General features: G+C 42.2%; 6 long non-coding RNA genes across 6 annotated transcripts; 4 read left to right on the top strand and 2 right to left on the bottom strand.

Annotated features, from left to right (window-relative positions):
* The first annotated feature begins 843 nt into the window (after positions 1-843).
* On the top strand, positions 844-2278 carry LOC139746932 (uncharacterized). Its single transcript, XR_011712265.1, has 3 exons — positions 844-922; positions 1064-1139; positions 1687-2278. It is a non-coding gene; the product is annotated as an uncharacterized lncRNA (long non-coding RNA).
* Positions 2279-4590: 2312 nt separating this feature from the next.
* On the top strand, positions 4591-5942 carry LOC139746903 (uncharacterized). The gene is made up of 3 exons (XR_011712254.1): positions 4591-4669; positions 4811-4886; positions 5354-5942. It is a non-coding gene; the product is annotated as an uncharacterized lncRNA (long non-coding RNA).
* Positions 5943-9399: 3457 nt separating this feature from the next.
* On the top strand, positions 9400-11345 carry LOC139746731 (uncharacterized). Its single transcript, XR_011712208.1, has 3 exons — positions 9400-9457; positions 10212-10287; positions 10755-11345. It is a non-coding gene; the product is annotated as an uncharacterized lncRNA (long non-coding RNA).
* A 1113-nt stretch (positions 11346-12458) lies between these two features.
* LOC139746732 (uncharacterized) lies at positions 12459-14663 on the bottom strand. Its single transcript, XR_011712209.1, has 3 exons — positions 14605-14663; positions 13928-14013; positions 12459-12813 (listed from the first exon to the last, which is right to left on the bottom strand). It is a non-coding gene; the product is annotated as an uncharacterized lncRNA (long non-coding RNA).
* Positions 14664-16913: 2250 nt separating this feature from the next.
* Positions 16914-18651, bottom strand: LOC139746734 (uncharacterized). Its single transcript, XR_011712211.1, has 3 exons — positions 18579-18651; positions 18026-18101; positions 16914-17509 (listed from the first exon to the last, which is right to left on the bottom strand). It is a non-coding gene; the product is annotated as an uncharacterized lncRNA (long non-coding RNA).
* Positions 18652-24027: 5376 nt separating this feature from the next.
* On the top strand, positions 24028-25895 carry LOC139746938 (uncharacterized). The gene is made up of 3 exons (XR_011712269.1): positions 24028-24106; positions 24899-24975; positions 25385-25895. It is a non-coding gene; the product is annotated as an uncharacterized lncRNA (long non-coding RNA).
* The last annotated feature ends 914 nt before the right edge of the window (positions 25896-26809 follow it).

Genomic DNA, 26809 nt, shown 5'->3' on the forward strand with positions numbered 1-26809 from the left:
GGTGATGATGACGGTGATGATGATGATGATGATGATGATGATGATGATAATGTGTCGTTACGACTGGTGTGATGGTATATAATGGAGATGAATCTGTTGTAGCTGGATGCTTGGGGTGTTGTGATGGGCTATCTTATTTGCGGTTTTGGGCTGGGGGAGTGGAGAGAGTGCGAGGGGTGATAAGTAAATTCTACATTGACAGATGGTTGGATAATGATAGAGATGTCGATTTCTTCTTGACCCAAGAAATACGAGAATATAGCAAGAATCTTCGTCTAGATGCCAATGCAGCATATGCCAAAATCTCTCTCTCTCTCTCTCTCTCTCTCTCTCTCTCTCTCTCTCTCTCTCTCTCTCTCTCTCTCTCTCTCTCTCTCTCTCTCCTGAAGAGACAACACAACATTGCCTATTTCTGTGAAGTCGTTTAAAGCGCAGACCAGCAACATATTATCAAAATCTCCCATTTTTTTTTTTTTGCCATCTTTTGTCTCAAATCCCCAAAACAATGACTCTCTCAGAAAGTGGATCCTAAAGTGACTATAAACCTGTCTGAAACATGAGCACAATTTTGCGAGGAGCTTCTCACTTCAAAGAGTCGTCATTCCTTTGCTACTTATTGCAGCGCAGCCCTGTTACAGGCCTCTTTGTGTAATACATCTAAAGATCTATCTGTGTGTGTGTGTGTGTGTGGTTTTTCCAAATGTCAGCCTATTTTTTTTTTTTTACCAATGAGAAGAATTCCTTTTTTTTTTTAGTCAAACCTGCCGTGACTTTCAAAAGTCAGTTTAATAAACTTCTCCAGCAGACATTTTGTTTTTTCCCTCAGGCCTTAGGTGTATTGTATATATATTGTGGATCATGGGAAGCGTTACCACATCCTTACACAGTCATCTGACCGTCACAGTTGCTGAGACAAATCCAGGTAAATATTCCCACACTCCAGAGAACCTCCCATCATCTAGAATATTTACGCACAGTTCACGTGTTGTGAATATCTTTAGATACAGCATCTTGCGCTTAAGTTACCTACTGACTGTATGATGTGTCTCTCTTCTCTCAACAGGTTTGAAACATGATGAAGACCAAGACAATTGTGCTTCTGCTGGTGGTGGTTTTGGTGGCGGCCACCGTAGTGCAAGGTGAGTGACCTTAGTACATACGTGGTCACCTTAGTGCACGGTGAGTGGCCACAGTACATACATGGTGACCTTAGTGCACGTAAATGGCCACAGTACATACATGGTGACATTAGTGCACGGCGAGTGGCCACAGTGCATACATGGTCACCTTAGTGCACGGTGAGTGGCCACAGTGCATACATGGTCACCTTAGTGCACGGTGAGTGGCCACAGTACATACATGGCCACCTTCTTGCACGGTGAGTGGCCACAGTACATACATGGCCACCTTCTTGCACGGTGAGTGGCCTTAGTACATACATGGTGATTGATTACTACAAGGTAACCATAGATGATGGTCAGTGCACCTTAATGCTAGGAATTCCATCTGTAGAGCAACTGTGTTCTTCCCCGACCCTCCTCTCTGTCCACAGGTAAGGTGGCAGGATGTCACAGTAGCCAGGATTGACCCCCTCTCCCTTCCTTTTATCGCAATACAGGATTAACATTGACAGTGAGGCCATTCTCTTGTTTGTATCTAACCATGATCCTCCCTTCTCCTCCACAGCTGGGGGTTACGTCCCTGTTGTCCCCTGCGAAAACAGATATGGAGTGTGTATTCACACCGCAAACCCATGCATTAAATTCGACTACTCGTACCATTGCGCCGTACCTGGCACAGCTTGCTGCGTCAAGAGACATTATGGATAGAGACGAGGATCACTCATCCCGAAGTGGAGTATGACTTGCCACATGAAGACGTCTGCCGCTGCCAGTGTTCCCTGGTGGAGATGAGTGGAACGAAGCCAGTGAATTCTCCTCCTCTCTCTCTCCCTGGGGTTCATCACTTGACCATCTCGATTGATCTGATCTTTCATGTCTAAGCGAAGCTTTCATTTTTTTTTTAATCCTTTTGATTCTATTGGTATTCTATACACGATCTTATGAATATCTAATGTGTATACAGGCACAATCTACTTTCCATATGCCAGTCAATGTTAGCAATGATCATTGTAAAAGTTTGTTTAGCATATGGAGATTTGTTAGTGTTTGTATATCCTCATGTTGAAATATGTTGCTGTGAACTACTACATGTAGAAGTTTCCTGTGCTTCATATGTTTTTGCTCAGTGCTTCTAAGTAAAATTGAACCTAAATGAACGTATCGTTTTACTAAACATTACATATTTGTATATTCAGGGTAATGACAACCATCACCATAGAATTCTTTTTGGGAGTTTAGGAATTATTGCAGTCATGAAAATCATTTTGTTCTTATTTTGTTCGTCCTTCTAAGATACGTGTTTTTTCCCCTGTTGTAAGATGACAAAAAATAAGGAGGAAGAGAGGGAGAGAGACAGAGAAGGAGAGAGAAAGAAAGATGATTACTACTCTATTCCTTTACGACCATCATACATATGTATCCTTCGTAATATAGAAATGACATTTGTCTCAAGGTTTTATTTAAACACGACAGTACAATGATATTATTAATTATACAAAAAACAATCTGAGGAAACCATTATATTATCATTTCTACAAACTTCAGGGCTGCCCTCACAGTCAGTACAAGGGAAAGTGAGGGGAAATCCCTTGATGTCCCGAAGTTCCTTTATAATAATAACTCCCAAAGACGCAACCTTTCCCGACTCACTTGGGCCCGTCCCCCTCATCCCCCACAAACTGCAAACTCGTCCTTCTCTGCAGGGCCCTCCCTTTTCTACCTCCCTCAACAACCCATTTTTTAAACAAATCAAATAACCACAGTGACTGACACAAACCCCCGCCGGAGAAACCAAACCTTCTCTTGTAAACATTCCCCTTTTCTTCCCCCTTTTGCACACACACCCTACTAAAAACCCTTTATGAAAACTTTTCCCAAAGCTTCTAACAACCCTTTTTTTTTTTGCACACAGTAAAATTCTTATGAAACCCCCTTTCCCCGAGGGATCTCTGTCCCGCCCATCATATGCCTCCTTCAATGTGTGTGTGTATGTGTATGTGTGTGTGTGTGTAACCACTGGTCGTTTTTACAAGCAGGTCAGTCATGCCCTGGTAGGCGCAGGATCTTTCGCAACTGGAAATCTGACAAATGCCCTCAGGGTCCACCGATAAAGGGAGTAATGAAAATTAGACACTAGGAAGAAGGTCATGCAACTCGAGGATTTCCCCACTCTGCTTCCTCAGAGATGAGGAGTTGCCAATGTTTCGATCACAGGCGGTTCTGATGGTGGCTTGCCTGTTGTCGGAGGCGAAGGAGATGGTTTTTCCCTCAAGGGTTCGTGTGGTGGGTGATGAGAGGGTGAGGTTGTGTTGGGGTTGAGCTGGGGTGTAGCCCATTGTTCACATGGTGGATGTTGGGGTATTTTCTTTTTCTTTATGATGGGTGAGGTGGATTGCCTTGGATATGGATTGCAGGAGTGTGGGTGCTAGAATGTTGAACCCAGGGGATGGGTTGGAGATGTTGACTTGGATGGATGAGACGTCCAGGAGATGGGTTGGAGATGTTGAATTTGATGGATGAGACGTCCAGGAGATGGGTTGGTAGACAATGGATGATGATAATGATGATGGTGATGATGACGGTGATGATGATGATGATGATGATGATGATGATAATGTGTCGTTACGACTGGTGTGATGGTATATAATGGAGATGAATCTGTTGTAGCTGGCTTGGGGTGTTGTGATGGGCTATCTTATTTGCGGTTTTGGGCTGGGGGAGTGGAGAGAGTGCGAGGGGTGATAAGTAAATTCTACATTGACAGATGGTTGGATAATGATAGAGATGTCGATTTCTTCTTGACCCAAGAAATACGAGAATATAGCAAGAATCTTCGTCTAGATGCCAATGCAGCATATGCCAAAATCTCTCTCTCTCTCTCTCTCTCTCTCTCTCTCTCTCTCTCTCTCTCTCTCTCTCTCTCTCTCTCTCTCTCTCTCTCTCTCCTGAAGAGACAACACAACATTGCCTATTTCTGTGAAGTCGTTTAAAGCGCAGACCAGCAACATATTATCAAAATCTCCCATTTTTTTTTTTTTTTGCCATCTTTTGTCTCAAATCCCCAAAACAATGACTCTCTCAGAAAGTGGATCCTAAAGTGACTATAAACCTGGTTGAAACATGAGCACAATTTTGCGAGGAGCTTCTCACTTCAATGGGTCGTCATTCCTTTGCTACTTATTGCAGCGCAGCCCTGTTACAGGCCTCTTTGTGTAATACATCTAAAGATCTATCTCTGTGTGTGTGTGTGTGTGTGTGTGTGTGTGTGTGTGTGTGTGTGTGTGTGTGTGTGTGTGTGTGTGTGTGTGTGTTTGTCTGGTATTTCCAAATGTCAGCCTATTTTTTTTTTTTACCAATGAGAAGAATTCCTTTTTTTTTTAGTCAAACCTGCCGTGACTTTCAAAAGTCAGTTTAATAAACTTCTCCAGCAGACATTCTGTTGTTTCCCTCAGGCCTTAGGTGTATTGTATATATATTGTGGATCATGGGAAGCGTTACCACATCCTTACACAGTCATCTGACCGTCACAGTTGCTGAGACAAATCCAGGTAAATATTCCCACACTCCAGAGAACCTCCCATCATCTAGAATATTTATGCACAGTTCACGTATTGTGAATATCTTTAGATACAGCATGTTGCCCTTACGTTATCTACTGACTGTATGATGTGTCTCTCTTCTCTCAACAGGTTTGAAACATGATGAAGACCAAGACAATTGTGCTTCTGCTGGTGGTGGTTTTGGTGGCGGCCACCGTAGTGCAAGGTGAGTGACCTTAGTACATACGTGGTGACCTTAGTGCACGGTGAGTGGCCACAGTACATACATGGTGACCTTAGTGCACGTAAATGGCCACAGTACATACATGGTGACATTAGTGCACGGCGAGTGGCCACAGTGCATACATGGTCACCTTAGTGCACGGTGAGTGGCCACAGTACATACATGGCCACCTTCGTGCACGGTGAGTGGCCTTAGTACATACATGATGATTGATTACTACAAGGTAACCATAGATGATGGTCAGTGCACCTTAATGCTAGGAATTCCATCTGTAGAGCAACTGTGTTCTTCCCCGACCCTCCTCTCTGTCCACAGGTAAGGTGGCAGGATGTCACAGTAGCCAGGATTGACCCCTTCTCCCTTCCTTTTACCGCAATACAGGATTAACATTGACAGTGAGGCCATTCTCTTGTTTGTATCTAACCACGATCCTCTCTTCTCCTCCACAGCTGGGGGTTACGTCCCTGTTGTCCCCTGCGAAAACAGATATGGAGTGTGTATTCACACCGCAAACCCATGCATTAAATTCGACTACTCGTACCATTGCGCCGTACCTGGCACAGCTTGCTGCGTCAAGAGACATTATGGATAGAGACGAGGATCACTCATCCCGAAGTGGAGTATGACTTGCCACATGAAGACGTCTGCCGCTGCCAGTGTTCCCTGGTGGAGATGAGTGGAACGAAGCCAGTGAATTCTCCTCCTCTCTCTCTCCCTGGGGTTCATCACTTGACCATCTCGATTGATCTGATCTTTCATGTCTAAGCGAAGCTTTCATTTTTTTTATCCTTTTGATTCTATTGGTATTCTATACACGATCTTATGAATATCTAAGGTGTATACAGGCAAAATCTACTTTCCATATGCCAGTCAATGTTAGCAATGATCATTGTAAAAGTTTGTTTAGCATATGGAGATTTGTTAGTGTTTGTATATCCTCATGTTGAAATATGTTGCTGTGAACTACTACATGTAGAAGTTTCCTGTGCTTCATATGTTTTTGCTCAGTGCTTCTAAGTAAAATTGAACCTAAATGAACGTATTGTTTTACTAAACATTACATATTTGTATATTCAGCGTAATGACAACCATCACCAAAGAATTCTTTTTGGGAGTTTAGGAACTATTGCAGTCATGAGAATCATTTTGATCTTATTTTGTTCGTCCTTCTAAGATACGTGTTTTTCCACTGTTGTAAGATGACAAACATAAGGAGGAAGAGAGGGAGAGAGACAGAGACAGAGAGAGAAAGAAAGATGATTACTATCTCTATTCCTTTGACGACCATCATACATATGTATCCTTCGTCAATATAGAAATGACATTTGTCTCATGGTTATATTTAGAACACTGACAGTACAATGATATATATGTAATTATACAAAGACAATCTGAGGAGCCATTATATTATCATTTCTACAGCTTCAGGTCTGCGTCACAGTCAGTAGCAGGGAAGTGAGGGACTCCCTTGATGTCAGAAGTTCCTTTATAATAATGAACTCCAATGACGCAGCCTCCTGACTCACTTGCCAGTCCCTCTCATCCCCCACAAACTGCATACTCGTCCTTCTCTGCAGGACCCTCTTATCTACCTCCCTCAACAACCCATTCATAAACAAATCAAATAACCACAGTGACATGACACACCCCTGCCGGAGACCAGCCTTCTCTTGTAATCATTCACATCTCTTCCTTCTAGCACACACACCCTACTAAACCCTTGATGAAAACTTTTCAATGCTTCTAACAGCTTTCTTCGCACACAGTATATTCTTATGACCTTCCGCGAGGCATCTCTGTCAGCCTATCATATGCCTCCTTCAAATCAATAAATGCCACATACAAGTCTACCCGTTTCTCTAAACATTTTATGTACACATTCTTCAAAACAAACACTTGATCCACCCATCCTTTACCATTCCTAAAACCACACTGCTCCTTACCAATCTGATTCTCTGTATATGCCTTTCAACTTCACAGTCATCACTCTCACATACAGGTACATACTATATTACTATTATCATCATAATTACCTTTATAAGTCAGGTCAAGAAAATTTTAAAGACTTCAAATTAATCAATTCATTATCTCATACACTTCTAAAATTTAAGGTTATTTTTTCTTATAAATCATTACCTTTATAAGCCAGGTCAAGAAATTCTAAAGACTTCAAATTAATCTATTCATTATCCCATACCTTTCTAAAACCTAGAGGAATTTTTCCTTACATATCATTAGTGTAATCTGTTGGTATTGGATGATAATATTTTCCAAGGAAGATAAATGTTTAAACTAGGTTTACTAACACAGACACAACACACCAAGGATAATTCAACATGCTCTTTTCTATACTTTCTATTATTCCTTCTGTGTGGCTGCGTTTAAATAAATGAGTACATAAATGAACAAATAACGGTCTATTGGATTTAGGCAGACGTGCGGATGAAAATACAAAGCTGAAGTTATTACAAGATGTAGAAAACTGGGATTGAACTCTGTGTGTGTGTGTGTGTGTGTGTGTGTGTGTGTGTGTGTGTGTGTGTGTGTGTGTGTGTGTGTGTGTGTGTGTGTGTGTTTGTCTATGTATATGTGTGTGTGTGTGTGTGTGTGTGTGTGTGTGTGTGTGTGTGTAACTACTGGTCGTTTTTACAAGCAGGTCAGTCATGCCCTGGTAGGCGCAGGATCTTTCGCAACTGGGAATATGAGAAATATCCTCAGGGGCCTTCGATAACAGTAATAAAAATTAGACAATAGGAAGAAGGTCATGCAACTCGAGGATTTCCCCCGCTCTGCTTCCTCAGAGATGAGGAGTTGCCAATGTTTCGATCACAGGCGGTTCTGATGGTGGCTTGCCTGTTGTCGGAGGCGAAGGAGATGGTTTTTCCCTCAAGGGTTCGTGTGGTGGGTGATGAGAGGGTGAGGTTGTGTTGGGGTTGAGCTGGGGTGTAGCCCATTGTTCACATGTTGGATGTTGGGGTATTTTCTTTTTCTTTATGATGGGTGAGGTGGATTGCCTTGGATATGGATTGCAGGAGTGTGGGTGCTAGAATGTTGAACCCAGGTGTTGTGTTGGAGATGTTGACTTGGATGGATGAGACGCCCAGGAGATGGGTTGGTAGACAATGGATGATAATGATGATGATGATGACGGTGATGATGATGATGATGACGATGATGATAATGATGATGATGATGATGACGGTGATGATGATGATAATGTGTCGTTACGACTGGTGTGATGGTATATAATGGAGATGAATCTGTTGTAGCTGGATGCTTGGGGTGTTGTGATGGGCTATCTTATTTGCGGTTTTGGGCTGGGGGAGTGGAGAGAGTGCGAGGGGTAATAGAAAATTCTACATTGACAGATGGTTGGATAATGATAGAGATGTCGATTTCTTCTTGACCCAAGAAATACGAGAATATAGCAAGAATCTTCGTCTAGATGCCAATGCAACATATGCTAAGATCTCTCTGTCTCTCTCTCTCTCTCTCTCTCTCTCTCTCTCTCTCTCTCTCTCTCTCTCGCCTGAAGAGACAACACAACATTACCTATTTCTGTGAAGCCGTTTAAAGTGCAGACCAGCAACATATTATCAAAATCTTCCATTTTTCTTGGCGATCTTTTGTCTCAAATCCGCAAAACAACGACTCTCTCATAAAGTGGATCCTAATGTGACTATGGGCCTGTATGATTAGCTGGTGCTCAGGCGGGGAAGTAAGTAGCTGGTAACCAGGGGATGAATGCTAGCATTGGCAATAAGACACACACAGACACACACACACACACACACACACACACACACACACACACACACACACACACACACACACACACACACACACACACACACACACACACACACATACCTAACATTTAGCATAAACAGAAAACAAGATAATGGCAACAAAAAATGCCTGCGTTAACTGTTGTAATGTTTATAATTCCTATGTTATAGGGAGAGTGCTTTATGATGTCCCCGTCTTTTAACTTTATACATATTAGCTCTAATATATGTGTGTGTGTGTGTATGTGTGTGTGTGTGTGTGTGTGTGTGTGTGTGTGTGTGTGTGTGTGTGTGTGTGTGTGTGTGTTACCGGACTGCCTGTGTCATGAGGCTATAACGAGAGTTAGAAGTCGATTCCGGCAACTGGTCGAAACATGAGCACAATTTTGCGAAGAGCTTCTTACTTCAATGGGTCGTCATTCCTTTGCTACTTATTGCAGCGCAGCCCTGTTACAGGCCTCTTTGTGTAATACATCTAAAGATCTATCTGTGTGTGTGTGTGTGTGTGTGTGTGTGTGTGTGTGTGTGTGTGTGTGTGTCTGGTTTTTCCAAACGTCAACCTATTTTTTTACCAATGAGAAGAATTCCTTTTTTTTAGTCAAACCTGCCGTGACTTTCAAAAGTCAGTTTAATAAACTTCTCCAGCAGACATTCTGTTGTTTCCCTCAGGCCTTAGGTGTATTGTATATATATTGTGGATCATGGGAAGCGTTACCACATCCTTACACAGTCATCTGACCGTCACAGTTGCTGAGACAAATCCAGGTAAATATTCCCACACTTCAGAGAACCTCCCATGATCTTCAATACATGGAATAGCAATATCTTTTTTATATGTCTTATAGTTTTATGTGTCTATATTTCTGTAGCCTCTCTGAAAGCACAGAGGGATAAAGACACACACTCACACACACACACACACACACACACACACACACACACACACAAAGTCTAATCAAGAAGACGAAGAACGCTTTAATTGACTTAGCGTATAACACCACCGCTTAACTAGCTTCGCGTATAACGCCAGTGCAACTAATGAACATCGCGAGTTCAAATCTTTTGCGTGCGACGTTTCAATTCTAGGAGGTGCGACGGTGTGATCCTCCAGTGTACGTCGATAAAAATCTATGAGTACAACTGCACGATGTTTAAACAACCTCTGAACGTGACCTTTAATTGGCCATCATCCCTAAACATCGTATCGTCGTGGTCAAGATATCAAGAAATTCCCAGGCCCTGTATAATACAAGTTTTAAGCACTCGTTTAAGATTTAACGGTCATATGAAGAGAAAATCTTCTCTTTCCTCAAAAGAATATTGAGTGACTGACGTATTATCTTATTTTGGAAGGATGCAATGTGGGGTTTTCTCTAACCAGGAGTTCAACTTGGACTACAAGAGAAATGTCGAGTTTGGCTCCTTATGCACAGTTCACGTATTGTGAATATCTTTAGATACAGCATCTTGCTCTTAAGTTACCTACTGACTGTATGATGTGTCTCTCTTCTCTCAACAGGTTTGAAACATGATGAAGACCAAGACAATTGTGCTTCTGCTGGTGGTGGTTTTGGTGGCGGCCACCGTAGTGCAAGGTGAGTGACCTTAGTACATACGTGGTGACCTTAGTGCACGTAAATGGCCACAGTACATACATGGTGACATTAGTGCACGTAAATGGCCACAGTACATACATGGTGACATTAGTGCACGGCGAGTGGCCACAGTGCATACATGGTCACCTTAGTGCACGGTGAGTGGCCACAGTACATACATGGCCACCTTCTTGCACGGTGAGTGGCCTTAGTACATACATGATGATTGATTACTACAAGGTAACCATAGATGATGGTCAGTGCACCTTAATGCTAGGAATTCCATCTGTAGAGCAACTGTGTTCTTCCCCGACCCTCCTCTCTGTCCACAGGTAAGGTGGCAGGATGTCACAGTAGCCAGGATTGACCCCCCTCTCCCTTCCTTTTATCGCAATACAGGATTAACATTGACAGTGAGGCCATTCTCTTGTTTGTATCTAACCACGATCCTCTCTTCTCCTCCACAGCTGGGGGTTACGTCCCTACTAGAGACTGCTTAAAGAATAGAGGAGCGTGTATCCATCCCACACACCCATGCAATAAGGTTGATTATTCTCTCACTTGCACCTTACCTGGCACAGTCTGCTGCGTCAACAAATATGGTCATTATTGACGAGGGTCACTCATCCCGAAGTGGAGTATGACTTGCCACATGAAGACGTCTGCCGCTGCCAGTGTTCCCTGGTGGAGATGAGTGGAACGAAGCCAGTGAATTCTCCTCCTCTCTCTCTCCCTGGGGTTCGGCACTTGACCATCTCGATTGATCTGATCTTTCATGTCTACGCGAAGCTTTCATTTTTTTTTTATCCTTTTGATTCTATTGGTATTCTATACACGATGTTATGAATATCTAAGGTGTATACAGGCACAATCTACTTTCCATATGCCAGTCAATGTTAGCAATGATCATTGTAAAAGTATGTTTAGCATATGGAGATGTGTTAGTGTTTGTATATCCTCATGTTGAAATATGTTGCTGTGAACTACTACATGTAGAAGTTTCCTGTGCTTCATATGTTTCTGCTCAGTGCTTCTAAGTAAAATTGAACCTAAATGAACGTATCGTTTTCCTAAACATTTCATAGTTGTACATTCAGCGTAAGGACACTGTAGAATTCTTTTGGGAATTTAGGAACTATTACAGTCATGAAAATCATTTTGTTCTTACTGTGCTCGTCCTTCTAAGGTACATGTTTGACCATTGTTGTAAGATGACAAACATGAGGAGGAAGAGAGGGAGAGAGACAGAGACAGAGAGAGAGAGAAAGATCATTTCTGTCTCTATTCCTTTGACGACCATCATACATATGTATCCTTCGTCAATATAGAAATGCCATTTGTCTTATAGTTATATTTCGTACACTGACAGTACAATGATATATATGTAATTATACAAAGACAATCCCATGAGCCATTATATTATTATTTCTACAGCTTCAGGTCTGCGTCACAGTCAGTAGCAGGGAAGTGAAGGACTCCCTTGATGTCAGAAGTTCCTTTATAATAATGAACTCCAATGACGCAGCCTCCTGACTCACTTGCCAGCCCCTCTCATCCCCCACAAACTGCATACTCGTCCCTCTCTCTGGCACCCTCTTATTTACCAGATACCTACTGCCTGCAGTGAGAAACCTTAATGTTTCTTGAGTTGACTGGATATATATATATATATATATATATATATATATATATATATATATATATATATATATATATATATATATATATATATATATATATATATATATATATATAGGATATCATATACTAAAAGGCATTTTTGTGTTTTTTGATGGAAGTTTATTTGCCATTCTTCAGCTGAAACATCTGAAGCATCCTCATGGAGTACTTGACATTATAGCACTTCAGTGGGGATGGAATCACAAAGATATGACACATTTCTCAAAGCAAGACAGACTTTGAGACAATTATGGCTGCAGTTCACTGTAATAAGGAGGAGTACGTGGTGCTTGAGGAGTAGGTAGTAACTGAGTGGTAGATAGCGCTTGAGGAATAGATGGCGCTTGAGGAGTAGATGGCGCTTGAGGTTTAGATTGCGCTTGAGCAGTAGATAGCGCCTGTAGGTAAAATGGATTTCATAGGGCTCGTAGAGAGACCACAGACCTTTCAAGAACAACTCAGCAAGACTTAATCTGGATTATCGTTGCAGAGAGAGAGAGAGAGAGAGAGAGAGAGAGAGAGAGAGAGAGAGAGAGAGAGAGAGAGAGAGAGAGAGAGAGAGAGACAGATTTTCCTACCTTAGTTACTTTCGATTCCATATGGGGGACAATGGAATCAATAAGGTCATCTGGAAACACACTGGAATCAGCGGTTTATCTTGGGAGGAGAAAAATACTGGAAACAATAGGTCATTCCAGGAAGACGAGGAACAGCAGTGGCCTTCGTGCTCCTAGCGCGCATAATCAACACAGCAGACGCCTCCACCAAAGCATGGCAAGGTTCTGTTGACACGGCTGCAGTAGCCATACGTGCACACTCCGTTGAAGCTCTCGCATGTGAGGATTGCTGTGAGGGAAGGATGGAAGGGACGTGGTTAGTGATACGTGAGGAGGAGAGAGGGAGGGAGGAGGAGGAGGAGGAGGGGGTTGGGGGGGGGAAACAACTTCAGAGAGCCACTTCGGCAGAGAGAGAGAGAGAGAGAGAGAGAGAGAGAGAGAGAGAGAGAGAGAGAGAGAGAGAGAGAGAGAGAGAGAGAGAGAGAGAGAGAGAGAGAGAGTAAGTAAGTAAGTCCCCGCCTGCACGATAGGGGGGGAAGAAAAAGGGAAGTAGAGGAGGTGGTTCAATGTTGGTTGTATCCTTAAGACCAGTTTCCTAACCACCTGATCCTGTCCTTTTGGACTCTCTCTCTCTCTCTCTCTCTCTCTCTCTCTCTCTCTCTCTCTCTCTCTCTCTCTCTCCCTCCTTTAACCTTCTGCCACCTCTTCAGGACTGTGATTGAAGATGGTGCAAAATCTTCTTCGTCGTTAACATACGTTTTCGCAAACTTTCATGCCTGCTAAGTCATCCTTCCTCCCTCCCACACAGTTCAATTTGACCTCCCACACCAGAGAGAAACCTCACTACTTTTTTTTCTTCTTATTATTCTTACTTTAAGAACATGAAATTTACATAGTTGTTTTTCTTTAGCACTTTGGAAAGGTGAAGCCATCTCCGTCATTCACCTTCCAGTCCATGAACGAACTGGATAACCCTTGGAAAACGTGTTCATGTATGAGAATCTATTCATTCTTTTTACACCACGAAAAACGAAAGATGAGCCAAATCTTAAGGTATGGGAATTTCCCAGCGTTTTATATTTATATATACTAAGGTCACTCATCGTTCAGTAAGGTCACCATGTATGAACTAAGGTCACTCACCATGCACCAAGGTCACTACGTATGAACTAAGGTCACTCACCGTGCACCAAGGTCACTACGTATGAACTAAGGTCACTCACCATGCACCAAGGTCACTACGTATGAACTAAGATCACTCACCATGCACCAAGGTCACTACGTATGAACTAAGGTCACTCACCATGCACCAAGGTCACTACGTATGAACTAAGGTCACTCATCGCGCACTAAAGTCACCACGTATCTACCAAGGTCACCATGTACGTACTCAAATCACTCACCCTGGACTGAAACAGCCACCAGCAACGCCACCGCCAGAATCAGCATGAATGATGCGAACTTCAACATTTTTCTTTGGTCTTCAAACCTGTTGAGAGAAGAGAGACACATCATACAGTCAGTAGATAACGTAAGGGCAAGATGCTGTATCTAAGCATATTCACAACACGTGAACTGTGCATAAGATCGAGAGTTCTCTTGTACTCAGGTTGAACTCCTGGTTTTAGAGAAGAAGAAGAAGAAGAAGAGGCATGGTTTGTGTATAGATACTTGGAGTATTAGCCTTCAAGCAATAACCTCTACCTCACCCTGTTGGCTTTGTAAGAATTTCCCGTATCAATAGCCAACTAAGACGTCTTGCAAATGACTTGTGTAAAACTGGCATCAATATCTCTAAAATAAAACTGGGTTTTTTTGGGGTGGGTGGTAGAGGCGAAGTGTGTGTGTGTGTGTTTTTTTTTTCTTCTTCGAGTGCTCTAAGTGTATGAACACGTCAGTTGGCTGTGGCGTAGTTAGAGAGCGAAGATGTTGCCCAAATCCTCTTAAAGATATAGTTACAAGTTGCTGAATTTGCTTGACTCTGAGGGATACAATATGATGTTTATCTCTTCAATCAGCGAAGATGAAGTTGATCTCTGGGTTATATCTGTGTATGAGGAGGCGGGGCAGCAATTCTTACCTGTAGTAGTCTCAGCAACTGTGTTGGACAGGAGACTGGGCGAGTGTGTGGTGAAACTGTCTTATTAACCCATATATATACTCTTAACGTCGCGTCGTACAGGTAGATGTCTTTTGGAGAAGTTTATTCAATCTAATTTTTCCAATGTGACAGCCTGGTATTCGTAGATGGAAGCTTTTATCATTGGCGAAAAGAATAAGTGCATCAAATACACACACACACACACACACACACACACACACCTTATTTTCTTTCACCTCACTCGTAAATGTCTCGTTTCGTTCTCCTTTTGAATTAGCCAATCAGTTCGCGGAGTCTAGGGTATATCAAGTTACCTTACCTTTACGTAACACAAAGGTAACTCAATGTCTGCATTTGCACCACATTTCTGACTTCCAGCAATCCCTTGAACCTACCTTCTCGTCTTGGTTACATGTGTGTGCGTGTGTGTGTGTGTGTGTCTGTGTGTGTGTTCAGTACAAGTAAACCTTTCAGAACTGGATCGTCCCACTGTCCTCAGGGTCACATACCTGGTTTATCACAATTAAATACTAGTGTTGGAGGCCATTAGGCAATCGGACAAACCCACTCCTGTTTTCCCAGAGGTAAGCAGTTGCCAGGTACCACCTACTAGACTATGGCTGTGGCGTTTTTTTTGATCACGGGCGAGGCAAAGCCCCGGCCGGGGTCTGTGTGGTGGAGGTTGGGCATGTAGGTTACTGTGGTCGTGAGTTGAGTCCCGTGTCTTTGAGGCTCAGTAGTAGAAAGGGAGAGGGACGCAGGGACGGAGGGAGGGTGAGGAGGGAAACTGTAGTGTTAATGATGGTTGTTGAAAGGGAGAGGGACGGAGGGACGGAGGGAGGGAGGGAAGGGGGAGGGAAACTGTAGTGTTAATGATGGTTGTTGAAAGGGAGAGGGACGGAGGGAGGGAGGGAAGGGGGAGGGAAACTGTAGTGTTAATGATGGTTGTTGAAAGGGAGAGGGACGGAGGGACGGAGGGAGGGAGGGAAGGGGGAGGGAAACTGTAGTGTTAATGATGGTTGTTGTGTTATTGGTGCGGTGGATGAGGTACACTGGGGGAAGGAGGGAGGAAGGAGTATGGGGTCGGTAAACAACGGATGTTAGGCACGAGATGTTTGTTGTGGCTGAGGGAGAGAGCTAATGTGCGGCGGGGAGTGAGGGGAGATGGGAGGGGGGGTAATGGATGATGGTGTGTAATGAGTTGTGGATGGTGAGGCTTTGTCTGTGTGTGTGTGTGCGTGTTTGTGTGTGTGTGTGTGTGTGTGTCGACTGTAGGGATGTGATAACTTGATTTCAGATGCAGGGGGTGTTCATGGGATGGAATGGGTTGGACGGATAGATGGGTACTAGCCCGGAAAATGTTTCTATTCCTTTCTCCTCGATGCCTCCCTGGAGGCATGAGAACCACCGACGTCACACAGGACGAACAAAGAAGTCATAATAACCACCTCTTCCCTCCTCACTGAGACTGACCTCCTCTCAAAACGCTTCACCAGGTCTCGAGAAAGACAAGAGTGAAATGACGATGAGCAGTTGAGGTATGCGTTTACCCAATCCCTTAAACATATGTTTAGACAACTTCCAGGGGATTTTGAAGCAGTCCTTGTGTGTCCAGTAAGGTGGTATTGGTGCCTTGTGGATCGTGCATTCCATCTTAAATTGTCATCAGGACAGGAGGACATGAAAATGTGATTAGTTGCCATGTTTCATATACATATTTACCCATTTTTTTCCTTTGCTAGCTCTGGCGTTAGGTTTCTGTAGAGGTAATAGGATGTGAAAAAAAAAAAGCAATCAGTGTTCATCAGCAGCGGAGTTAGTGAGTTGAAGCAATGAGACACTTTCGTGAAACTTTTATTTGAAAAGTTCTAAACAGAAGAATTCGGAGTAAATGTAGTTGCAACATGGAACTTCAACTGTCCATGTGGGAAGTACAAGAAAAATTGAAGAAAATTTTAAATACTGAATAAACGTTGATAATCATTACTGCTGCTGCTGCTCTCTCTCTCTCTCTCTCTCTCTCTCTCTCTCTCTCTCTCTCTCTCTCTCTCTCTCTCTCTCTCTCTCTCTCTCTCTCTCTCTCAAGTATCTTATCTTACATCAAAGCACAAGCATATGTTTTTAGATAGGCTGAGGTAGAATTTGAAAATGGCTTGTCTAAAAATAGTTTCAAGGGGAGAGCAAGGTGAAAATAACAAGATAAACCAAGTAAACGCACAAAGAAGTGTATGGTGATGGTTGTCTTGACACTGAATGCAGACAGAGGAAGTCTTTAATCAAACAATACGTTCAATTATAATTCAGCTTTAGTGAGACATTAAAAAGCTTCTACATGAAGTAGTTCACAGCAACATATTTCAACATGAGGATATACAAACACTAACACATCTCCATATGCTAAACATACTTTTACAATGATCATTGCTAACATTGACTGGCATATGGAAAGTAGATTTTGCCTGTATACACCTTAGATATTCATAAGATCTTGTATAGAATACCAATAGAATCAAAAGAATGAAAAACAAATGAAAGCTTCGCATAGACATGAAAGATCAGATCAATCGAGATGGTCAAGTGATGAACCCCAGGGAGAGAGAGAGGAGGAGAATTCACTGGCTTCGTTCCACTCATCTCCACCAGGGAACACTGGCAGCGGCAGACGTCTTCATGTGGCAAGTCATACTCCACTTCGGTGGGGGGAGGGGAGAGGAAATGTGCAGTTCCTCGTTCTAACCATAATGGTATCTTCGTGCGACGCAGCAAGAAGTGCCTGGTGTGAAGCACAAATAATCTCTCTTGAACTGAACGCATGTCCTATCTCCAGGATGAAGACACTCTCCACGATGATAATCGCAGGTGTGGAAACCACCCACTCCATGAGCTGTAGAGGGAGGCCAAAAAAGAGGACGTGAATAGATATAAACAAGAAAATCTCCAAAGAACTCTTTTTCTTTATAGATTTTCCAGTGCTTATAGCATGACTGGAGAAGAAAGAGAGAGGTATTAAACACTCAGATGAGAATTAGGTTATAAAGATCGTCTCTCAACATTATGTTATATTCATCTAACTCTGTCTTATCTTACTATCGCCAATCTTGCTACTTTCCCTCGTACTCTCTCCCTTGTAGGACTTATCCGCTCTCTTTTGTCTTTTAACTTTAGTAAGGTCACTCACTGTACCATGGTCACTCACCGTGCACTAAGGTCACCATGTATGTACTATGGCCACTCAACGTGCACTAAGGCCACCATGTATGTACTAAGGCCACTCACCGGTGGTGCACTAAGGTCACCATGTATGTACTATGGCCACTCACCGTGCACTAAGGTCACCATGTATGTACTATGGCCACTCACCGTGCACTAAGGTCACCACGTATGTACTAAGGTCACTCACCGTGCACTATGGTGGCCGCCACCAAAACCACCACCAGCAGAAGCACAATTGTCTTGGTCTTCATCATGTTTCAAACCTGTTGAGAGAAGAGAGACACATCATACAGTCAGTAGATAACGTAAGGGCAACATGCTGTATCTAAGGATATTCACAACACGTGAACTGTGAACAAGCAACCATCTTAAAGATGATAAGTTCTCGAAGATCAGGAGGAACTTCAAAGCAAAACACACAAGACAAGAAAAAAACATTGGGAGGAGAGGAGAAGTTTCTACTATATCAGCTGTGCATATGGAATAAGATGAGCGTAAAGATGGAGTCGACACGAATGGAAATGAAAGATTTAAGATCCTTTGCGAGAAGAGCATGAGGGTAAGAAATGGTGACTTACTCTCCATATGATTTCCATTACATCCAACATCAACACATTACACTGTCAGCCTCACCCTACAAACGCACTTCAAAGCTCAGTGTAAAACTCACAAGACTCTGTAGTCTGTACCTGTGAAGGGAGTCAGTGTGACACCAATGTAAGAGGTGTGGGAATGCTTACCTCGAGTCGAACCAGAGACTGTGATGGACAAGCCACAAGCAGAGTATGAGGCAAAACTCTATTTCACCCAGCTTATATACCCCAAACGCTAGGGTATTACCAGAACGTTATTCTGGGAACGTGAAGAAATCATTTCTTCTCTGTAAGACACCTGACATATAACGTATAATTTCTTGTTCGTAATAGATGATTAAATACTGTATTTCTTTTTTTTCATACATATTAGCCTTATCCCGCGTTAGTAAGGTAGCCTTAAGAACAGAGGAGTGTGCCTCAAAGGGTATATCCTGACTTGGCTCCCCTCCTCTGTTTCTTCTTTTGGAAAACTAAAAAGGTGAGGGGAGGTTTTCCAGCCCCCCGGTCCCTCCTCTTTTAGGACGCCATTTGGTAAACATGCGGCAATCCCATGTTTACCAAATGGCGTCCTAGCTACGCTCTTCGTTGTATATCAACTGATTGTTATATTTCTCTCTTGTGTCTTCCCTGATGATGTGATTATTACACGAAAGTGCTCTTGGGAACTTATCGCGTTTCATTTTCCCCGTGGACTCATATATATCCTCCCCTCTCGTTTCTTTTTTTTTTTTTTTTAATTTTCCAAAAGAAGGAACAGAGAAGGGGGCCAGGTGAGGATATTCCCTCAAAGGCCCAGTCCTCTGTTCTTAACGCTACCTCGCTAACGCGGGAAATGGCGAATAGTTTGAAAGAAAAAGAAAAACATATGTATAAGGTGAAATTGCACTTCAGTAAGAGTTAATATGATGTCTAACTAACAAGTAATTTTTCTATTCATGTGGCACGACATGTTTCGTGGAGACAATCCACCTCATTAGGTGCCAGTACTTAACAAAGTTATATGAGTATCAACTTCACACATACTTCCCGCTGTACAACACCAATCCATCTGGGCCAAGCACTGTCACTATGTCTGGTCGTAACCTTTGTAAGGGAGAGTGATTAAGTATGGCTCGGTGGCGGAGGTTGACCTGGGTCGCTGGGTGTGTCTTGAACAACTTTTTTTCTGTTTTCGTGTTTTGTCATTTCTCTCATAATGATTTGGTTAATGCTAGGATGGGCTTTAGAATTGCCTGGAAGACAAACTAAAGTTGCTAGCATTAGCAATTAAGACAGGTTCAATGATATTACGTGTGTCATAATCAGTAGATGGGTATAAAATAACGGGATTTTCAAGATCTCTGGGGTGATCATTTTCATCACAAATATAAATAACGGGATTTTCAAGATCTCTGGGGTGATCATTTTCATCACAAATATAAATAACGGGATTTTCAAGATCTCTGGGGTGATCATTTTCATGACAATGTTTAGCGATCGCATTTTTGTGGTCATCCCTACGTACTGAATGACGGTGCCAATAACACCTCTCTTTTACCGTTTTACCTGTTTGGCCTACATAGACATATCTTCATGCCTTGCATTTGACGGTGTAAACACTCCCAATCGTTGTATAATTTAGCCTATCATTTACTAAGGTCTTGCTGGTGGTGTTATTGTACTGGAAAGCAACATCACAAGAACTGTTTAGTGTTGCCCTATTCTCCTAACTTAGCTAATCTAAGGCATGTTCTAAAAGACAGATTGGTGCTGTACGGCGGGAACCAAGTGTGATGTTGGGATTTAGATAACTTTGTTAAGTATTGGCACTGTGTGTGGTGGATTGTCTCTGCGAAAACATGTCGTGCCAGAGTACAGAAAAATTACTTGTTAGATGAAACATTATGAACTACTGAAGTACGATTTCACCTTCTGTGTGTGTGTGTGTGTGTGTGTGTGTGTGTGTGTGTGTGTGTGTGTGTGTGTGTGTTATATGTACATATACTTACTATATATGCTGCATATATCTCAGCGCCTGACACCGCACACACCCACAAACACGAACCATTATGTACATCACTGGAACACTGGATCCCCCAGAACGCGATGTCTACACCAACATGGAGATCTACCATCACTTGCCATCACCATTCACTCCGCTCGTTAAAAACCACCCAACAACCTCCGTGTAGAAATGAATTTAGTAAATTAAATGTCTCTTGCCTCACACTTCAGATATCTCATTTACGTGTACACATACATGTGCATAGGTACGTGGGGAATGAGGTAATCAAGAGTTAAACAGATAAATGTTTCGACAATTTCATACGCAGAGACAAATGCTATGTTCTAAAGACAGTAGTGACTGATAACTATCTTGAATTTAGAAAATAATTTCATGAAAAACTACCTATTTAAGTGAAAAAAAAAAAAGTCCCTGAGAGAATTCATAGAAATAAGAGAACAGAATGTAAGTACTGATGGATATAAACAAACACAGATCAAACGAAAGGCGTTGAAACCTTTGTATTGCAAACCCCTCTCACATCTCAACCAACTCACCTCAGTAAGATTGAGAGTCCACGGCCACCCGCTTCAACACCCCCCCACCCCAGAGACAAACAAACTCGGCCCCTCACACCTCACCCAACACCCATCCCCTATCCCTTGAGAACACCCCCACCCAACCCCCATCCCCCTCTCCCCCCATCAACCTCTCCAGACCAAATTACCTCATCTTTCCCAAGAAAACCCAACACCTGGTATAATCAGAAACGGGAAACACAAGTGGCCTTCGAGAGCCGAGATGGGAAGCCCACAGAACCGGTGTAGACCGGGCCATATATATGTATTCTTTTTTCATATCAATGTGGCTTCTGTTGATAGGGTGGTCCTGAGGATATCCTTGCTTTGGAGAGATAATTGACACACATTCGACACGAACTGATGGTCGTATGTCGACTGTACGATAACATACCGCACAGTCGCAAAGGTAATTCAAGAGGGGGTGTGTGGGTGGGTGGGTGGGAGCATGGAAACACCTCCCCATACTTTAGAAAGAGGTGATTACGTGTATGTAATAATGGTAATTACGTTCCGCTTTATACATCCCCGCATGCGTCCTTTGCGGAAGCGTGGTAGTGATCAGAACAGACGTCTAGGGCTTCTAAAGTTCCCCCTTTGTCTTCCTATCTTTCTTTTGAAGTGGTAATAAAGGAGGGAAAGACCTCAAGCCGTTAGCTCCAATTCCACTGGGTCCCCTTTTCCAAAAGAGGATATATATATAGAGTGAATTGGAGCGATGTGGTATACAGGGGTTGACGTGCTGTCAGTGGATTGAATCAAGGCATGTGAAGCGTCCGGGGTAAACCATGGAAAGCTGTGTAGGTATGTATATTTGCGTGTGTGGACGTGTGTATGTACATGTGTATGGGGGGGGTTGGGCCATTTCTTTCGTCTGTTTCCTTGAGCTACCTCGCAAACGCGGGAGACAGCGACGAGGTATAAAAAAAAAAAAAAAAATATATATATATATATATATATATATATATATATATATATATATATATATATTTATATATATATCATAATCCTTTCAAAATGCTGGGAAATGATATGAATATACGCAAGGAAGTTTATCAGGGCTGATGAAGTGGAGCGTCCAGTCAAAGTAATGTCCCATTAAAATTGTGTCTCATATACATCAAAGGCATGTTGGTGAAATCTCTCGCAAATACTTGGCATAAACGTTCGTCATCAAGTTCCACATCATGTTTCACATCAAGTTCCACAAGTCTAAAGGTTTGCATCACTTGGCTTTTGTACCCAAGTGTCTTAATATAGACACAAGGAAAACTTTTCCTACTCTTTTTTTCTCTCTCTCTCTCTCTCTCTCTTTCGTTTCTGGTAGTTCCTGGAAGTGGTGGACGAATTGGAGTGCTGAGGATCTCCTCGCCTTGCAGTCCCTCACTCTCCTGACCAACACCTGCACAGCAGCAAGCAGCAGCAGACAACATACCCTGGTAGACTCTTAGCGACGTCTGGCGATCGGAGTTCTTAAAGCGAACGATTTTTGTCTTTTTTTTTTTTTCTTTCGGAATGATGTACAATCAATAGTTTATGTAGATATGATGATCACACTTGTCCGTGATGATAGCACGAAGGTGAAATCGCACTTCAGTAGGAGTTCATACAATTCAATACGCAGGGATGACCACAAAAATGCGATCGCTAAACAATGTCATGAAAATGATCACCCCAGAGATCTTGAAAATCCCGTTATTTATATTTGTGGTGAAAATGATCACCCCAGAGATCTTGAAAATCCCGTTATTTATATTTGTGATGAAAATGATCACCCCAGAGATGTTGAAAATCCCGTTACTCTATTTCCTCTCTGCTGATTATGACACACGTAACGTCATTGAATCTGTCTTAATTGCTAATACTAAGAACTTTAACTTGTCCCTATGCAGTTTTAAAGCCCATCCTAGCATTAACCAAATCATTATGTCTAGAGAAGTGACAAAACACGAAAGCATAGAAAAAAGTTGTTCAAGACACACCCAGCTACCCAGGTCAACCCCGGCCACGTGACCCCACCTTAATCACTCTCCCTTACAACGGTTACGACCAGACAAAGCAGACATTGCTTGGTCTATAAAGACTGGTGTTGGACGGCTGGAATCAAGTGTGATGTTGGGATTTCAATAACTTTGTTAAGTGCTGGCACCTTGATGAGGTGGACTGTCTTCACGAAACATGTCGCGCCACATGTATAGAAAAATCACATGTTGAATATAATTGTATGAACTACTGAAGTGCAATTTCACCTTCAATTATATATATATATATATATATATATATATATATATATATATATATATATATATATATATATATATATATATATATATATATATATATATATATATACATATACTCACACACGCGCATGTTCATACATATACATCGCTGCCCTCTGCTTCTGTGAGGTAGCGTCAGGAAAACAGATAATAAAAAGGCCACATTCGTTCACACTCAGCCTCTAACTGTCATGTGTAATGCACCGAAACCACAGCCCACTCCACACATCCAGACCCTCAAACCTAAAAAGTAAAAGCAAAATAGACACTTAGAAAAAAAAAAGCTACTTTAATGATAAAATGCTATCTACTTTGGCATTCCTGACGAAACGATATGAGGATGAGTATGAACGGAGAGATAAGAAATGACCACGAAGATTATGAGACAACAGAACCGGCCGACCAGAACCAGTTTTTTTTACTCCGAAAAGATTTACCAGAGTAAGTTGCCCCTTCGGAGAATAAATTCTTTCCTACTTCGGCAGCGGAGGTGTGTGTGTGTGTGTGTGTGTGTGTGTGTGTGTGTGTGTGTGTGTGTGTGTGTGTGGACTACTTTTCTGGGAATCCAAGGTATAACCTCGCCCACCAACCTCTCCTCTCTCTCTCTCTCTCTCTCTCTCTCTCTCTCTCTCTCTCTCTCTGAAGGGTCCGTCTTACGCCATCTGCTACCTGCGTTCTCTCCCCCGCCTCACCGAACGCCAAAGTTTTCCAGCCGACATCGTGGCTTAAACGTACCATCACGTATATATAGAGAGGTATAGACGCCAGTGTCTCTCCTTACTCGTCCATTCCCCTGGAACCTAAGCACGAATTTAGTCTCCCCTACCTGTAAGACCCAGTAATATATATATCTATATATATATATATATATATATATATATATATATATATATATATATATATATATATATATATATATATCTATATATATCCTTATGTGTCCATGTGTGTGTGTGTGTGTGTGTGTGTGTGTGTGTGTGTGTGTGCGTGTGTGTGTGTGTGTGTGTGTGTGTGTGTGTGTGTGTGTGTTGCTAGTCTTCACCCACTCGAGGGTACACCGCAGGTAAAACGTCACGTGACCTTAAGCGAGACTGCGTCACTAAGAGTACAGATTCGTCAGAGAACTTCTCACTCTAAAGGGAGTCTACATGTCCCTGCTACTGGGAGTAGAGCACCTTTTTAGCTACAGGAGCCCTTAAGATAATCTTAGGATAATGACCAGGACTCTTTCGTAGAAATCAAGTATCTGTGTCTCTATCCTTCCACTCTGATTAGAAAACTACACTGGTTTTGTCCCCCCTTGCAACTAGAAACCAAGTTCTCGACATGGAAACTCCCATTCCTTCCCTATTTTCCTCCCATTAGTCAACGTTTCCACAGCAGTCGTCGATGTATACATATATATATATATATATATATATATATATATATATATATATATATATATATATATATATATATATATATATATATATATATATATATATATATATATATATATATATATATATATATATATATATATATATATATATATATATATATATATATATTTATATATATGACCTCTTGACAATCCTAGCGTCTGATGATGTCTTGTTTACCTTTTCATATTTACAGCTCAGTAGCAATGATGACCAAGTGTACATTTGCCCTTCTGCTGCTGGTGGTGTTGGTGGCGGCAGCCGTAGTGCACGGTGAGTGATCTTAGTACATACGTGGTGACCTTAGTGCATACATGGTGACCTTAGTGCACGGTGAGTGGCCACAGTACATACATGGTGACCTTAGTGCACGGTGAGTGGCCACAGTACATACATGGTGACCTTAGTGCACGGTGAGTGGCCACAGTACATACATGGTGACCTTAGTGCACGGTAAGTGACCTTAGTACATATATGGCGACCTTAGTGCACGGTAAGTGACCTTAGTGCATTGTGAATACCTTCATTTCAGGTTGAATTCTGTGAATTTCTCAGATGCTTGATCACCTGACCCAATGTCACTGACCTTAACGTATGGCAAGTGCTGACCTTGACCTATAACGAAACGGTACGTCAGTTTATTTCTAACATATCTTCCCCCTCACCCCATCTGTCTCTCCAGGGGGCGTGGTAGAGGACACGACATGTAGAGATCTTGGAGGCGTATGCATAGAGGGTAACTATTGTTACGGTGTTACCCTGCTTGCCAATTGCCCTGTTGACAAGTTCTGCTGTGACCTGCACAACACAAGGAGATGAGACGCCCGTTGCACGAAGAGATGGTAGATGGAAAAGGAGGGCATTGGACAAGGTAGATGAAGGAACGAACTTGCTCCTGTCACAGAACGTGGGTTGAGATGGAGCAACAGATAAATGACATGATCCTTAGTTGGAGTTGAGAGGATTTCAGAACCCTCTTCAGTAATCTCCGATCCCTTAAACTGATGTTAAACTCGTTGAATCTATTCACTACAAGGAGTGTTTGTGCTGGCAACTTGCTAAGCTCCTCTCTCTGGTATCTCTGATGATGTAGAACCTATTGATGAGGGATATGGAGTACTGTGACATATAAAAGTCTCAGTTGTCTTCCATATTCCCAGTACGTAATGATAATAAAGATTCCTAAACTCTAATCCGAGACTTTGGTTATCTCCTGATCCTCTTTTCGATACCTTAACAGAATTTCTCTGGATCTTCATTTTTATGAAGAAGGACTTTGGATCCACACAGCTGACCCCCAGTCTCTGACCTCTTGCAAGCAGAGAGAACACTTTTTCACCACTCCATACGACGCCTCTTCCGACATAAACGCCCTTGGGAGCGTTTATATATATATATATATATATATATATATATATATATATATATATATATATATATATATATATATATACAACAGAGGCAACCTTTCTTCGTCTGTTTCCTGCACTAACACAGGAAACGGCGATCAAATATGAATATTAATAAGTATAAGCATACGCAGGTGTTGACGTATGTACACAAGGAAAAAAAAAAACCCAAAAACAAGAATAAACAAAAGACTTACGTCTCAGAAACAATAGAACAAAGAGAAACAATCAATTTTCCACCCTCCCCACCCACATTATAATACAGATATGTGATAACCCCTTAATTACCTGTGTTTAGAATACGACACACACACACACACACACACACACACACACACACACCGTAGCCACTCCGAGAGAGTTTGTTGACCCTACAGGAAACGATGGTGAGATACCAATGCAAAACTTTCCTAGTATTTCTCCCTCACCCCGTAACCCAAAGACGGTATTGGAAAGTGTTGAGGTGGTGGTGGTGTTGTTCTTCATATTGCTAGGTTCCCCGTCTGTCTGTGATGACGTCAGGAGTGAAATGATGCATCCTTACGTTAAGTGAACGGGAAAGAAAATACGTAAGTCTCTTCGTCCTGTTGTTGCTACTGAATGTAGCGCAGCTTTGATATGCTGCATTTAGGCCCGCAAAAGGGGTCCTGGAATTCATGTATATATACATATTTATTTATTTATTTATTTTGCTTTGT

This window comes from Panulirus ornatus, chromosome 66, assembly GCF_036320965.1.
Source record: "Panulirus ornatus isolate Po-2019 chromosome 66, ASM3632096v1, whole genome shotgun sequence".
In the NCBI taxonomy this organism is placed as follows: domain Eukaryota; kingdom Metazoa; phylum Arthropoda; class Malacostraca; order Decapoda; family Palinuridae; genus Panulirus; species Panulirus ornatus.